Consider the following 6000-nt stretch of genomic DNA (forward strand, 5'->3'; position numbering starts at 1 on the left):
ACCGGAGAGGGGGCGACTCCGGCTTCTCTCTGCCGGGCGAGGACCACCGCAGGCGGCAAGGGACGTCTGACAGGAGACGGCGCTGCGGGCAGGCTTTAAAAGTGCATGGGGTTTTGGCCTCGGCGAAAGTCGAAAAAATTTTGCGGTCGGAGCCGTCTGCCCCGGCCGGGGAAGGCTCACCGCCGGCGGCTGCCAACCCCTGGCTTGCCCGCTGGATGGCCTTTCGGAGGCTGCTGAAAAAGAACTGTCAGGCGGGCACCTCTCGGAAGAACCGCAGACCAAAACGACCGGTAAAAATTTTGGGCGATCCGACCCTCAGTGCACCTTCGGCGGCAGAGAAAAGCATCAAAAATACCGGTCAAAGAAGCGAGGTTTTGGTCGACTCTGCCAGGTTTTTGCACAAAGTGTTGGCATCGTGCGGCGTCGCGCTTTGCCGTACCGTATCCCCAATGGAGCGGCGCCCGGCGGGGTAGGCTAGCCATGTGAGGTCGAGGGCGGGAGGACGGGACGTAAGCCAGGCCGTTCTCCACAAGAAATTCCGGACGCGGAGACCCCTTCTCCGCCCTACGGTCCCCAATGGGGTGGCGCCCGGCGGGTGAGGCTAGCCATGGGAGGACGGGACGTAAGCCAGGCCGTTCTCCACAAGAAATTCCGTACGCGGAGACCCTTCTCCGCCCTACGGTCCCCAATGGGGTGGCGCCCGGCGGGTGAGGCTAGCCATGTGAGGTCGAGGGCGGGAGGACGGGACGTAAGCCAGGCCGTTCTCCACAAGTAAATTCCGGACGCGGAGACCCCTTCTCCGCCCTACGGTCCCCAATGGGGTGGCGCCCGGCGGGTGAGGCTAGCCGTGTGAGGTCGAGGGCGGGAGGACGGGACGTAAGCCAGGCCGTTCTCCACAAGTAAATTCCGGACGCGGAGACCCCTTCTCCGCCCTACGGTCCCCAATGGGGTGGCGCCCGGCGGGTGAGGCTAGCCATGTGAGGTCGAGGGCGGGAGGACGGGACGTAAGCCAGGCCGTTCTCCACAAGTAAATTCCGGACGCGGAGACCCCTTCTCCGCCCTACGGTCCCCAATGGGGTGGCGCCCGGCGGGTGAGGCTAGCCGTGTGAGGTCGAGGGCGGGAGGACGGGACGTAAGCCAGGCCGTTCTCCACAAGTAAATTCCGGACGCGGAGACCCCTTCTCCGCCCTACGGTCCCCAATGGGGTGGCGCCCGGCGGGTGAGGCTAGCCATGTGAGGTCGAGGGCGGGAGGACGGGACGTAAGCCAGGCCGTTCTCCACAAGTAAATTCCGGACGCGGAGACCCCTTCTCCGCCCTACGGTCCCCAATGGGGTGGCTCCCGGCGGGTGAGGCTAGCCATGTGAGGTCGAGGGCGGGAGGACGGGACGCAAGCCAGGCCGTTCTCCACAAACTCCCAGCGGTAGAGTCTCGGCTCTCCGCTCTTTTGATCGATCTGACACAGCGCGATCCGGCGGGGCAGGGCACTTTGCTCGGTCAGGGGTATTGGCCCCGGCCGGTTTATGGTAAAGCGTTCCTTAGCCTCAGTCTTGGTCGCGCATCAATCCCCCGCTCCCCGTGAGCGGCTGTCGTCCTCTGCCTAAGGTTGTGTAGCGCGGTGCCAGTGTGGTCCTCGCACGGCCCCGCTCCTGCCACAGCGGTAGGACTCTCTGCTTCGGCTGAGGTTTGCTACGAAGCGTATGGAACGGGCGTACTCCACCGTACCGTGGGTGGGGGGCGGCGGCGGCGGCGGCAGCGTCCAGCGCGGAGCTCCGGCTCCCGCGGCAGCGCCTCGCCTAGTGTCCCTCGGGCAAGTCCAATCGCCCCCCGCCCGGTCGGAGAGCGCAGACACACCTCTGTGTCCACGGTTTATTTCCGCAGCACGAAAAGGGACGGCTCCCGCCTGCTCCTCGCGGCGGCGACGAGGCTTAGACCCACCGTGGCGTATCCGCGGTAGGTATGCTCGTCGGTCGGAGGAGCGGTTGCGGTCGAGTGGTCCCCAGTGTACCCTGTTAGCGCTGCCCGCCTACGCCTGAAGAGCTGCGGACCGAGAAAAAGGTTCGCTCCGCTGCTGACGGCGAAGCGCGCGGCACGCCGCGGAAGAGGAGAGGGAGCGGTCGCCCCCGGGGCGGCTCCCCTCCGAGTCCGGCAGAAGCAGAGATTGTAGCGGAGGGGGGGTTTCTAAATTCCCCGGGCGTGTTATCCCCAGCGGTAGCCTTTGAACTCTTCAACCGCAAGCACGATCGCACGTTCACAGCACCCGTCACTAGGAGCCGGGCCAGAGGCGGGCGGCAGACGAAACCGACATGAGCGCTTAAGGGTATTGCACCCCCGGCGCCCAGACCCTGGAAATTGAGTCTGCCCCCAAAGCCCACCCGCGTCCTCCTTGGCGCTCCCGGAGTACATGGTCGTAGATGGGCCATCGGTCGCTAATGCCAAACTGCGTCCCAGGGGTGCGTCCCCTCTGACCAACGGCAGACCCATCCCTCTCGCCAATCCGCGGATCCCCGCCAGGTCCCGAACAGGGCTCGTCCTTTAGCGTTTCAAATGCGCCCTCCCCGCCATACGAGGGGTTGAGGACCGTAGCCTTCCCTTACGAGAGGCACCAGGGGTGCGCCTGCTCGAGGGCCCGGCCGTGGGCGTAACGCTTGGGCCGCCCGGGGGAGTCGGTAGACCATGGGAGACCAACACTCGCACACGAACGTTGCCCGTGCTTTTGTGGAAGAGAGCTTCTTGCGAGGTTGTCGCTGCGGTGGCGCCCGGACAAACCCTATCCCTAAAACTTCTGGGGAATTGGCGTCTAAGCCTGCACCCTGCACGGTATCCCTGCACCCACGAAGGGGGCCGTGGAAGGCTTGGGGTCGCGCCGGCGAAACCGACCGGATGCCCGGGGTACTGAACCCCCGGGGTCCCACCCTGGAAATTGAGCCGTCCGACCCCGCCACGTCTTCCTAGTGCTCTCCTTGGCTCCCCCGCCTGTGGGCATCGTTAGGGGCTGCGGTCATCAGCGCCGGCTAAGCTTCGGCAACACGGCCGACCCACCCCTTCGGCGCCTGGGGGTGCCTGGTCCCAGTCCGGGCCGTTCCGTAGGGGCGGCTATCCCTTACATGAGGGACTCGGTGCGTCCGCTCGGGCTGCGGGGCTCCGGCTCCGACAGCCGGGGAGCTGGTTTTGACCGCGGGCCTCCACGGGAACCGGCAGGGACCGGACTAGGCGTCAAGCCGAAAATAACCCCGGCACCCTCTGCTTCCAAAGCGAGGGGACCTTTGGCCGAGCGGGGGCACCGGAAGCCGAACCGACCCCAACCCCTCTTCCTACCCCAGGGCTGGGCTGACCAATCCCCTGATCGGGTCTAAAATGGAAGAAGGGGATTCGAGGGAAGGGGCTGGCGGAAGGCAGTTGCCCGACGGAGTAGGCGAAGGCCAGGCCGTTTCCGAGTCCCGAGCAGAGGAGGGCGAACTCGGCTCTTCATCGACCGACGGCGAGGCGAGGGCGGTGGCTGCCGCGGGGAAGACTCCATTGCTCGTCAGCGCGCTAGGAGCGGGGCCGACTGGCTGCTCGGGGTATGGCATCCCCGGGGGCCCACCCTGGAAATCTTCGCTCCTCAGCCGCTGCAGGTTATAAGGTCCCGCCGCGCGTAAGCGCTCAACTCTCCGACCCACGGATGTCGAGCCCATGGTGAGCCGGCCGTTTCGTACGGGGAAAAGGGGTCCTCTGGCCCCACATCGATCGAGGGGGTTTAGATCCGCGGAGGCACGCACCGCGAGGCGAATCGCTGCTTTTCCCCAAGAGGTTAACCTTCAAACCACCGAGTAGGTTCGGGGCAGGGCCGACAGTCTGCACTGGGGTATTGCATCCCTGGTGGGGCGACCCTGGAAATCTCTGCCCCTTTCCACTCTTTCGGTTGGGCCTCTCGTCGGGGCGAGCGTAAGTCGGCAAGCAGACGTGGGAAGAGGCTTCTTACCGGTGACACTCCCTTCGTGAGAGAGGCAGGTACTCGCCCCGGACCCCGGTCCAAATCTGCGCGGGCCGGACGGCCTCGGCCCTAGCCGAAGGCCGCTCCCGCGAAGCCAGGGAGCCGAAAAAATAACCCCGACACCCTCCGCGACCTCGCGTGCTTCCAAAGCGAGGGGAACCTTTGGCCGAGCGGGGCACCCGAAGCCGAACCGACCCCAACCCCTCTTCTTACCCCAGGGCTGGGCTGACCAATCCCCTGATCGGGTCTAAAATGGAAGAAGGGGATTCGAGGGAAGGGGCTGGCGGAAGGCAGTTGCCCGACGGAGTAGGCGAAGGCCAGGCCGTTTCCAAATCCCGAGCCAGAGGAGGGCGAACGACGTTCTTCATCGACCGACGGCGAGGCTAGGGCGAGGGCGGTGGCTGCCGCGGGGAAGACTCCATTGCTTGCCAGCGTGCTAGGAGCGGGGCCGACAGGCTGCTCGGGGTATGGCATCCCCGGGGGCCCACCCTGGAAATCTTCGCTCCTCAGCCGCTGCAGGTTATAAGGTCCCGCCGCGCGTAAGCGCTCAACTCCCCGACCCACGGACGTCGAGCCCATGGTGAGCTGACAGTTTCGTACGGGGAAAAGGGGTCCTCTGGCCCCACATCGATCGAGGGGGTTTAGATCCGCGGAGGCACGCACCGCGAGGCGAATCGCTGCTTTTCCCCAAGAGGTTAACCTTCAAACCACCGAGTAGGTTCGGGGCAGGGCCGACTGTCTGCACTGGGGTATTGCATCCCTGGTGGGGCGACCCTGGAAATCTCTGCCCCTTTCCACTCTTTCGGTTGGGCCTCTCGTCGGGGCGAGCGTAAGTCGGCAAGCAGACGTGGGAAGAGGCTTCTTACCGGTGACACTCCCTTCGTGAGAGAGGCAGGTACTCGCCCCGCACCCCGGTCCAAATCTGCTCGGTCCGGCCGTCGTCGGCCCTAGCCGAAGGCCGCTCCCGCGAAGCCAGGCGATCCGAACCGAGGATCCGCGCGAGCCTTCTCCAAGCCCTCTGCCGGGCGCTGGTGTTGAAAGCGTAGCGGACCCTGTTCGCCGGAGCGATAGGAGCGGAGCACCGGTCCCGCAGGGTTGAAAGCTGGGTAGCAGCGCCGTAGCTTCCCTCCCAGCCTTCCCCCGGACCTGGCGCCCGATCCCCTCCGCTCCTCTGTGCGTTGGCGGGCGGCGCTGCATGGGTACGTCGCGACGGCTCCTATCGTCTCTCTCGCTTAACAGTGTGGAGAGGTGGTGGTGGAGCCGTCCGACACTCGAGGTGCTGAAGTTGAGCGTCCAATGCTTTCCTTCTATGCGCAGCCTACAGGAGCTGTCCGAGCTTCGGAGGTGCTGATGGAGGTGAGAGTCGAGCGCCACTTCTTGGCTGAACTGAGTGGGGAAAGCCAGCGACTGCGAGAGGGAGGGGAAGGGAAGGCTTTTTCGGGTCCTTGGAAGGGACCGAGAGCATCTTTCTTGCCCCCCTGCCCTAAGCTCCATCCAATGTTGTCTGCGAGGTCTTCTCCGGCGGCGGAGAAGCGCTGCGGTAGCAGCAGCAGCAACGAGCGTTCCCATTAGCTCACGGAGCCTGACTCCAAGAGTCTACCCCTCAGAGCTCGGCTACCTGGTTGATCCTGCCAGTAGTATATGCTTGTTTTAAAGATTAAGCCATGCATGTCTAAGTACTGACTATTCTTTACGGTGAAACTGCGAATGGCTCATTAAATCAGTTATGGTTCCTTTGATCGTTCCGCATTGATGATGTGCTACTCGGATAACTGTGGCAATTCTAGAGCTAATACGTGCCCAAGAGCGCTGCCCTCCAGGAAGGCGTGCATTTATCAGACTTAAAACCAATCCGGGGAGCCCTGGTCCGCGGCGGGTCTCCGGGCCCGCTGCGGCGCCAGCCCCGTCCTAGACTTGGCGACTCTAGGTGACCTCGGGCCGATCGCACGTCCTCCGTGACGGCGACGATCTATTCAGGTTTCTGCCCTATCAACTGTCGATGGTATCTAACCCGCCTACCATGGTG

The 6000-nt window shown here is 64.4% G+C and overlaps 1 non-coding gene across 1 annotated transcript in view; it reads left to right on the top strand.

Moving 5' to 3' along the window:
- The first annotated feature begins 5589 nt into the window (after nt 1-5589).
- LOC140107016 (18S ribosomal RNA) overlaps nt 5590-6000 on the top strand; it is a 1884-nt gene continuing 1473 nt past the window's right edge. Inside the window, exon 1 of the ribosomal RNA XR_011850968.1 lies at nt 5590-6000. This exon is cut by the window's right edge and continues 1473 nt beyond it. This is a non-coding gene — a ribosomal RNA (18S ribosomal RNA).

This window comes from Engystomops pustulosus, unplaced genomic scaffold, assembly GCF_040894005.1.
Source record: "Engystomops pustulosus unplaced genomic scaffold, aEngPut4.maternal MAT_SCAFFOLD_98, whole genome shotgun sequence".
Taxonomy (NCBI): Eukaryota; Metazoa; Chordata; class Amphibia; order Anura; family Leptodactylidae; genus Engystomops; species Engystomops pustulosus.